This window comes from Haliotis asinina, chromosome 2 (genome assembly GCF_037392515.1).
Source record: "Haliotis asinina isolate JCU_RB_2024 chromosome 2, JCU_Hal_asi_v2, whole genome shotgun sequence".
Lineage (NCBI taxonomy): Eukaryota > Metazoa > Mollusca > Gastropoda > Lepetellida > Haliotidae > Haliotis > Haliotis asinina.
Genome location: NC_090281.1, coordinates 64,201,340 through 64,213,003, shown reverse-complemented (window position 1 = coordinate 64,213,003; position 11,664 = coordinate 64,201,340).

The window sequence follows — 11,664 nt, the reverse complement described above, 5'->3', positions numbered from 1 at the left end:
TTTGGGACGCTCTTTGACAATGCTGGTTTGAATGGCATTGATTTACACACAGAGTCTCACAGATCGGCATTTCAAGTATCTTTACCTGTTTCGCTACGAACGCGTGCGGGTAACTGGTAATGTACTGCAAAGATGTATGTATGTATGTATGTATGTATGTATGTATGTATGTATGTATGTATGTATGTATGTATGTATGTATGTATGTATGTATGTATGTATGTATGTGTGTGTATGTATGTATGTATGTATGTATGTATGTATGTGATCATGAGTGAGTGAGTGAGACCCTCTCTGTGCGTGTGTTTGAGGGTGTGTGTGTGTGTATGTATGCATGCATACTGAGGGAAAAGGAATGAGGGACATCTTGCTTGTTAAGGTGAAAAAGCGATGATGTTCCAAATGTTTGATGAATGATTTACCCATAGCGGACAAAAGACAATGTACCCATTGCATCTATGTGCAATTTACGTATGCGGAGTATAAACTTGAGAAAAATTGTTAGCACTGGAGCGCCACGTCTTCGTGCGAGACACTCAAAACCTTAAAATCATGACACAACAATACCTTTCTGAAAATGAGAAATGGTAACCAATCAGTATCTTGAACTGTGGGGCATCAAGAGACTTTAACAAGTCAAAATGTGTGATGTCACAACTGAATACCGCTAGACAGGCGGCGTTAAGATAAGACGTGGTCGCTGTCGCAATAAACAACGTCAGCACGTGGAATTGCCATATATTGTTGACTTCCTTGCGAATAAGCTTTGGAAATAAATCATGAGCAATAAGTCACTTACGAATAAATAACCACACAGTATGAAATGAACATGTTCAGAATTAAAAATAGCCTAAATTACACTGATTAGCTGTATGGCGCTTACTTACCACTACTGTACAAGAATGTGATGGGGTGCAGTTTCCATGTACCCTTGCCTGGTATGCAGCAGGTCTTCACACTTCTGTCGAATTGATTACTGTTTTTCAACTTGGCCCAAAAGCAGTACTCCCTCCTGTTGAGCTAAGTGTGTGGCACAATCCCCACTTCATTAGTCTTTTGAAACTCGTCGCTTGAATTTACAGATTAGAATAGCATATTTACTATTAAAAAGGTTGTGTATACATATAATTAGCAGTATCATGTCATTGCTTCCTGCACCTCTGAAACAGTACACACACTTTACTGAATGTTTTGATGTAGCAAAGGAAGGAAAATAAACAATCCCCTTTCATGTAAGAGTACATATTATTGTTTTGAATTTGTGACAGCCAGCGGACAGATACTTAAAATGAGAAACCTTAAAAGGTCCTGTTGAAGACGACTTAAGGGGATAAGTAAAGAAATCATTTTTGAGATAGGAACTTTGCATATATGACTAAAATATATCTGTATTCTGTACAGTATTGTGTATGATTGCAACTTCATTGGTAATACTAACACTGTTATCTCTACTTGATTTTGATAAAAAGAATAGGTCCATGTTAATTTCTTTAAATTGTTTCACGTATCCTAGATTAGATAAAATAGGTCCATCTGTATGTTCAGACTTTACACCTTGATTCTCAGAAGCATGTTTACCTTTGTGAATAGGTACCTTAGTTTCTTATCATCCGCTGAAGCGGGCACTTTGGTGTTCTAAGTAGCTTTTTTTTTAATTTGCGTAAGAAACTCTCTAAAGGAAAAGATGAAAAATTGTCCAAGAGACTAAACTTCGTCAAATCCTATGATAGATGTACCAAGCAATGCATGTGATAGACAACCAAATCATTGCCATAAAGACACGAAATATGTTCAGCAAAATGACACAAATTGTCTTTGGCACAACCGCAATAATTTGAAACTAGTAGCGGGGTTGCTAAACAGATAATACCGACAAAAAGAAGCAGAGAGTTTAAGTACATGGTATTGCACAAAATGTCATTTAGGGCAACCAGTCCAGTATTTACTTTAGAATAATCTATATTCTGTTGCTTTCCATCTGTTTATTTCGCTCAGAGATCTCCCTTTTCTACAGAACGCCATTGGGATGCATTTTGAATACAGTCAGTTAGCTTATCTGACTGATTATTGCAGTTGCTCAAACTGTACATCCTACAGAAACAGGACACTTCATCCATAAGAACAACAGTATTGCCATAACACCTAAACAAACCAAATGCATAAAATCAAGTGGAAACTGGGTAACCCTGCCTTTTGACCGGGTGGTGATCTGAATACATGATGGTCGTCATCAGCCATTTCATCAAATTGAAGATCAGGTCTTAGTGGTGCTTTTGTTTCTGTTAATGCCATCTTGTTTAACCCGTTAACATTTTGAAGACACTTATCACAACCAGAGCAACCTAAGTCTTTAGCGCCTTTAACAAATGCCCTGGCTGTTTTATCACATATAGAACGTGAAAGTGAGATATCAATTTTGAGGCCACTCTGGTCTACCCCATCACGCTCAAGATCCTTCATTTCTTCTACAAATCCGTTTAAATATTCACCTAGTTTGGGCGGTTTGGAAGCTACATAGAAGAGGCCTATGATAAATGGTTGACCAAGAAAGGGGTAGATGCCTCTACCAAGTATTGATCAGAGCTGTATTGAGGTACTAGAAACAGATAAACCATCAAAATTCAAATTCACTTGCAATGTCACATGCTTACCAGGAATATTCAATTCCATTCTATCAGAAAGCTCATATGAGAGAGAACTTGAAATTCTAAAACGAAAGTACTGCCCTGCTGTAATGTTTTTTCAGGGCGAAATTCTGAGGGGTATGAGCAATGCACGTGGATCCATAGGGAGAAAAGGGATTGCCAATTCGCTAGGTTTTGACATCGTTATTTCATTTTTTTCTGGATATTCGTTTTCAGAGCTGTCAGTTTCAGAACTACTTGTTGCTTGGTGATGTTTCTTTTTTATTATCATGGCTTACGTTTTGTTTAAAACCACAAATTGTATCATATTCATGGTTTCTTCATCACTACATGAGCCTTCGTCAGAAAATGGTATTGTAGATGCTAAAAATGATACCTGCTTGTGATACAGACGTTGGTGTTAATGTTTCCTCAGCATTCTTTTGGTCTTCAAATAATTCATATTTGCTGGCTACTAAACGATTTGAAACCCTTTTTCTAATTTACGAAGGGATGACCAATATGTGCAATCCATTTTCATACAGTCAATGTTCCGGTACAAACAACGTATAATCTTATCTTAAACAAAAAAATATTCTACTTAGTCTATCGTCCAGAGACTACAGCAAGAATATAAAGGAGCCTTCTCAAGTCTAGAAAATGTTGGCAATTTTAGATTGCCTTACCTCTGGGTCTCCTTTCAATTTTGATTAATATTTAATCTTAAAAATGAGCATTTCACACTATCAATTTTGTCTGTTTCAAGTACATTCTTCTCATAATATATACTACCGACAGAAAATAAGGGAACAAAGAAATTTAATGTAGATGACTTTGACTGTGACAGGGTCCGTTATCGTGGCGTATCTCCCAAACGCAACATCCAATGACAATGGAATTTCGCATAATGCATGCCCAGCACGTGCTACACGTGCATACAGAAGTTAACTCCTGTAAATGTACTGGAGAAGTCGCAATCACTAATGCAATAGAGATTGACACTTACTGACAGAAATGCCTCCGAGGCAGTATCTCGGCGAAGCAACAAAATGGACAATTGTGGGGATGATAGATGGGGGGACATCTTTATGTGAAGTTGCCCGGCAGATGGGTAAATCAAAAAGTGTAATTTCACGCCTGTGGGATAAGTACCGTCAAACGGGTGGGGTTGCAACGAGACCTGGGCGTGGTAGACCAAAATCAACGACACCACGACAGGATCGTCTCATTACGTTAATTGCTCTACGCGATGGGTTTAAATCGGCCCCTGCCATCAATAGAGAATTCCGCACACTCACTGGAAGACGCATTTCAACCTCAACCGTTAAAAACCGACTCTATCTGAGCTCGTCTGAAAGCAAGACGGCCTTTTAAGGGTGTCACCCTTTCAGCTCACCATAAGCGCCAAAGATTGGCATGGGCTAGGCAGCATCAGGGACGGGCTATGCGCCACTGGCGTTACACCATGTTCTCTGATGAGTCAAGGTATTGCCTACGATTCACAGATGGCAGAAAACGTTGTTGGCGTCGGAGCGGGGAGCGATATGCCAGAGCAGCAATTCTTGACCATGATCGATATGGAGGTGGTACTGTCATGGTGTGGGGTTGGATTACACATGACAGACGATCAGATGTGGTCATCATTAACGGAGCCATGACTGGTCAGCGATACGTTGACCAAATATTGCGTCCTGTTGTGGCTCCATTGGCTAGAGTTATCGGCCGAAAGTTTGTATTCCAAGATGATAATGCCAGACCACATCGGGCCCGAATTGTCTCCGCTTATCTCCGTCAAGAAGGTATCCAGACATTGGACTGGCCCTCTAAGTCCCCAGACCTGTCCCCAATTGAACATCTCTGGGACGTTCTTGGTCGAAGGGTGTACGCCAGGGACCCAGGACCCGCCAACCTGGCCCAGCTTGGTGCAGCTCTCCAAGAGAAATGACGGGCAATACCACGGGCAACCATCCGGAAATTGATTAACAGCATGCCATCAAGGTGCCTTGAATGTGTTGCCCAACATAGTGGACACACCAGACATTGAACTTGACGTCTAAAATTGATTTAGTGAATATTTACAGCAGTTTCAAATTCGCTATTATTTCATTGGTTCCCTTATTTCTTGTCGGTAGTATACTTTGAAAATCTAACAATTCCCCAACCAGTCAAATATGCAATCGTTACCTAATGTGGTAGTGAAAAGTATCTGCATTTCTGATTACAGTGACAAGCATAATACTCCAATGAAACATTGCAGTAAATAGAGTACATGGCCACGTTTTACTCAGTAGTGTTCACGTATCAACATGTTTACATATATTTTTAATTCAAATTTTAATTCTAATGACACTAATTCAGATTCGTGTCGTTTGTAAACTTATGGTCGGACAGACATGTGACAGCTGTGATCGGATGAATAGTGTGAAAGATATTTATGTTCACTTATAGGCCAATTTAAAGAAAATAGGGTGAAAACAATACACATAAGTTAAGCAATGTCTTGGCTATCCTGATCCTATGTGAATATTTTTATATATTTTTTTCTGTTTTTCAGTATGAGCTGAAAAGTGTTAAATATCTTAATAATGTATTGATTATTGGGTAACAAACAGACCCAATACGCTTGTTGGGTAAACAAGGGAGATAATTTATTGATAGCAAGCGCTATTATATATATAAGTTGTATTTGGACTCAAGTTCTGTATTCCACAAGGGTTAGTTGTTATTATTAACATCTAATCAGTTTGTGGGGTTGATGCACAGCCCTTAATTCATGTCCAGCAAAGTGAACAGTAAAGCATGGAGGAAGCATTGTCTGAAAAATCTAATGGATGAGGGCGACCGAGTGAAGGACCTGGCCATCATGTCACCCACTCGTAAGGTGATGTGAGGCCATCATTGACATAAATGTCGAAATGATACATGGACAAAACGGACGACGTCTTCTACAACAAGATCACAGTACAGTAGGACTCCCATGAAACATTCATGAAAGCTGTTTCTTTCTGCTGACCCAGTCAGACAATAGCTCTTGTCTTGTCTTTTTCTATCATTTAGCAGTCTCTGATTTCCCCCACTTCTTAAAACTAAAGAACTGACTGGCTAATGCCTGCATTTCCCAGATGCCACAAGAAAGTCCCCACTAGTGAGATGCGACGCTTTGGTGTTGTTGGAAAAAAGAGTATGGGTACGGAGAAGTTAATGACGAGAACTATTGACCCATATCATTATAGTGGAGCGTGGAGCGTTTTGATAAACTCTCGTATCCCCAACACGCTTGACATGAACAATTTCAAAACTTATATTGGATACCGAATACTATAACATTAATCAACAAATTCGCATAATGCTCAGTCACCATTCTGTACTGATGCTCAACAGTCAATACGCAAAACAAATACAATATTTATGTACACAATTAACATAAATCTCACATTGCAGTGGAATTTGGTTTTGCTTTTATCATTAATAAACAAATCGTTTCAACATTGATCAGTGTCTTCTGAGAGTGTTGGCTGTTGATAGCACTTCTAATTGCTATTTTAAATACCCGTAACTTACATCACACATCAATACATATAAAATCAATACTTATTCACTTCCAAGTAATATAACAAACACTGGGAACATGATAGCGTTTTTCCTATTGTTAAAAGGGAATAAGGAATGCAACCCTACAAATTACGTGTTTAAATGTATTGGAATTCTCTTAAGTATATTGTGTAAAGCCAGGCGAAAAAAACTCATAATTTGAAACAAATCTTTGAACCATGACAATAGCGTGCGCTTACAGATGTGCATCGCTCAATGACTATGAATGAATCACTCTCAAATCATTGCCTTTTAATGAAAATAAATAATGAAAAGGATTGAAGTGAATGGAATATGTCACCCGATATATTTGCGCAAGGTGAAAATAATTTTGAAATGAAATCTAGCAATGACATTCAGTCATATTGTGATTTCTTTCACATTTGTGACATTTCACGTTGTTCCACTTAAATCTGTCAGAACCAAGTGAGTGAGTGAGTTTAGTTTTATGCCACACTCAGCAACATTACAGCTATATTCCGGGGGATCTGTATATAATCGAGTCTCCACCAGGCAACCCAGTGATCAACAACATGAGCATCGATCTGCGCAATTGGGAATCGATGACATGTGTCAAACAAGTCAGCGAGCCTGACCACCCGATCCCGTTAGTCGCCTCTTACGACAAGCACAGTCGTTTTTTATGGCAAGCATGGGTTGCTGAAGGCCTATTCTAACCCGGGACTTTCACGGGTCGTTAGAACCAAGAAATCAACTGACCTCTATGGATGACTTTCATCAACACGTGCGTATGTGCGTCCGAGTGTGATCGGGATCATGAATGACTGGTTTATCACACCACTGGTTTTCATCACATGTTTTTATACGTAATGAAAATAAACATTAGGTTTGAAAGGGGAGGACGAATCCTTTCAGCAGTCAACAACAAAGCAGCAATATTGACCACAATATCGAATAAATGTGTCAAGTTGGTACGTACACATTTTGGTATTTAGTCGACCGGGGTTTGTGGTCGCTGTGGTCGAAGTTCCACAATTTGGTTTTGTCACACATTTTTATAAAGCTGCTGTCATGGGAAATGAGAATGGAGCTACAATACATGGATACATGGCGCTTAGATAAACTGACTGATCAGTAGGAATGGTGTTGTTTGTTGTCCCTGGCGTTATGCTCATGCATAGTATGTTAATGCATTAGGACTCTGTTTTGCTCTATTTCCTAATCTCCTATATATATATTTGAACAGTGCACAGGCATATCTCTATGGATATTCCCATATAATTTGAGGCATTGCATAATTGCGAATATCCAGCATGGTTCTACTTGAAACAAGCGTATATGTCACTTTGCATTGTTATTGATGGATGAAACTATCATTTTTCATAAGAATCATTAAAATATGTCATTTGTACTTACAACATATTCTTTTTTGCCGGCAAGGGTAGAAAGCATTTGAACTTAGAAGTTGCAAACATTCAGCCCAGTTTGTTGGCTGGAAGTCTTCTAACGCTGAATGCGGGCCTATTCCTCAGATGTTTGAGGAACGAATCATCCATGTCGCCCCGAATATCTTTTTCGTACCGTGGATGGATTTCAGTCACAGCCACAGGCATGTTGGAGACTAACACGCCAATTATGTCATTTAAAATACTCCATCACATGCAGTTTGTGCCAAGTAAGGCATCCACTGACAAAGTGTTAGACAGTCTCCACAAATATATTACAGAGTCGGCATTTCATGTTAATATGTTCCTTAAGACTCACATCCAGACAACTGCGAGTGGAAAGTGACTTGTCCTGAACAGCAACAAGAAAGCCCTCAGTTTTATACATGTAATTTAATTTTAGACGCGCAGTTTTCACCCATGCAAAGAAGTCAGTTGGATTGGATTTGCGTTCACACACTGCATATACACACGATGCAATGGTTTCTCAGGACGTTTCTCCATAAAATTCCATCGTGAAGAAAACCGACCTCCCGAATTTGATTAGAATATATAAAGAGAGGATCAAAGATTGTGTTCCCTGTAATTACATGATCACTCTGGTCAAGACTCCGGATATCCTGTCTTATCCAATCAACTACTCCAAAGGAATAAGAAAGGTATAGGTGGCTTTGATCTTGGTTCGCGCATTTTGCCCTGGGCTCCAAATTTTCTGTAAGAGAGCTTTGTACTCGGTTCACAATTTGTCATGAATCTGGGCATTCTGCGGCTTGTCTCCAACTTGTATTCCAAGATAGGTACAGGCCTGATTCTCTCCATTCTCCTTCATTAATCATAATTATTACTATATTATGAGCATGTGATGAATGAAATTAGTACAATAGCAGGTGTTCTCGCATAGGTTAGCGCACCCTCTTCCTCTAAAGATACATGCAATTCAACAAAAACATGCAAGGAAACTTTTCTTTTCAGCATGCAAGCACATAGAACAGCAGGGAGATAATTCCAGGTTGACCAAAGTTCGTTTTTTGTTCACATTTACATCTGTGCCTGACGATTCAGTTTGACAAGGCTAACAGTCATCTCCCCTTTCAAGTTGAGCTCAAGCATCTGGTGTTTTCATTCACAACTATTAAGGTACAATTGATCATGCTCTGTGTACTAATATTTCCAAGGGCGTCACTTTTGAAGTGACAGAAGACCACACTAAAGCTTTCGAATGGTTTCCGGTAGACGTGTGAGGCAAATGCCTTCATTAGATACATTATTGACAAACGTTACGTCCGTTATGTACGGAAATCCTTATTTAGATTTGCACCATGCATCCCCAGTACATTTCAACAGAATTGTTGTCTACCTTCTGTGGGCCAAGATACACATACCTCCATGCAAATACCTTTTTTTAAACTTGTTTATAAAGTATTTGTATAATCGACTGTGCCATAATTTCTGATGATGTATTTCTGATGATGTTGTTTTGTATTATTGATTAGAGAATACAATCATCAACTATTAGGTATAAATTCAAACAATGCACATCGTCAGCGAGTTCATGTACTTTTCTCCAAAAGTGTAGCCAAGTGGTTAATCGGTACGTTAGTCACGCAGACTTGATGACCACAAGAGTGAAACCACGAGTGACTGAGCGTCACTCTTATTATCTTGAAACACGTTAGTCACCTGCAGTCAGTGCAAACAGAAATGCAATATTCATATTGTGATAAGAGGATGGTTTCATTTTCGGGGGATGGCATTTTTATACCGCCACAAGAAAGCCCATTTCAGGGAGATCTAGACATTTCAGTATCGTTGACAAAAATGCGTGAACCTTGGTAGGTCATGATGTGACTCCACTTTGATATTTCGCCGTAATTTTTTTTCATCAAAATCTCGATTCCCCAACTCGACTGGCATAAATACAACACAGGCTTAAATTGGGTACTGTAACAGTGAAAAAAACATGTCGTGCTCACTCACCAGTTCGTTCTATTTATGAAGCCAAACTACCAATGCCAAAACAAATTTGTGTCTTGACCAGGCCGATTATAGCACTTCTGATTGTTTTTGTTAGTACTGTAACCTACATCATACATCAATGCATATTAATCAGCACGTATTCATGACTAAATGATATGAAACTTTATTGGATACCTTATGATACATACGGTGTTAGAAGCATAATTTACTATCACGTTTGAAAAATGTAATGTAATACCATTAACAATTTCAATTCAATCACAGTCTGACATGAGGATCCCATAACTTAAAAATAAGAGGGATCATATTTCGTTTTTTCGACTGCCAATGAGGTGCGTGTTAATGCATTTCATGACTCAGTGACTACGAAAACGTATAACACATACGTCTTCCTGTTAACGGAAACAAACAATGAAAAGGTTTTATTAAAAAGATTTATCTGGATATGCCACGCTGTATATTTGAGCAATGTGAAAGTAATGGTAAAATCAAAAGTTCTTACTGACTTCACACGAAAGCATAATGATTCTGATTTTTATATATTTCACATTGATTCACTTAAATCATTTGAGTAAGAATAACTGACCTCCACAGATGTCTTTCATTAATTGATATTTTTATATACATTATTTTACTGGGATCATGAACGATAGATTTGTCTCACCACTGAGTTTGATCACATGATTTTATGATCAATAACAATAAACATCAGGCCTGAATAGGACGAATCCTTACGACAGGCAACAGCAAAACAGTAATATTGACCACAATATCGAACAAATGTGTCAAGTTGGTACATATACATTTTGATATTTAATCGACCGTGGAATGTGCCCGCTGTGATGGAGGTTCCTCTGTTTACTTTACGTCACACATCTTTATAAAGCTGCTGTCATGGGAAATGTGTCTGAAGCTACGATAGATGGGTACACGGTGCTCAGATAAACTGACGGAACAATACGAATTATATTGTTTACTGTATTTGACGTTACGTTCGTATATCGTACGTTTATGCATTAGGAATGTGCTTGTTATATTTCCTCATCTGTTATATATATTTGAATAATGCACAGGTAAAGTCCATTTATATTGCCATGTGATATGGGACGCTGCATAAATAAGCCACAATTGAAGCTATGAAACATGGTTCTAATTGAAATGGATATAAATGTCAGTTTGCATGATTATTGATGGAGGAAATTATTATAATAATTTCTCTTTTCACACCCATCCATTGATTCATTAAATATTTGCTATCTGCAAAGCAACATTGAAACGGATAATGGTTCCATGGTTTCCGATCAACATCGAAGGTAACGTGGGTTTGTTCAAGCACTTCATATGCCGTTAGATGGGCACTTACAGTCATTTGTGCTGAAGAAAAGTTGTCATTCTAGGTATTCAGAATCATTCTAAAAGAAATCACATGAAGATTTAAAGGTAAATGCCCAAGTCCTCTAACATCTAAATGACTACAGGTATTTTGACCACATTATTTGAAACTTAGTAGCTCTATTTGGAAAACATATTTTAAACGATGGGTTACCAGTACCTCCTAGATGGTGACAGTTTTCTTTATCTTATTTTAGAGCACTAATTAAGGGAGATTGACATATTTCTTTAATTATAAGAAATCCGTGCTCACATGAGATATATACACATCAGCATTAATTAAGCACCACCAAAAACATTTGTCGATTGTAACAAAAGGGGATCAAAACAGAGAACTCAACCAGTTATATCTAAATACACATACAGTTAGCATAAAATTCACTTGCTGACTCAAATGCATGCTTTTCATGCGAAAGTTTTGTCATGGTACAAGCGACCGAGGACTATAAATAAGGGCACAGTGCTGAAATTGAACTATTTTGGACATGCCGATGCTTGGCATTCTGAAAATACCAGATGGCAGATTATTAGTATGTATGAAGCTGGTTCGTCCTTTCGCAGCACTGGGTCCAGATTGAATATCAATCACACAAGGCTCAATGTTTGGCGAGGACACAACGCAGGATCCACTGGTCCGATGAAAGCCGTATTCTTCTCCGTGTTACTGATGGCCG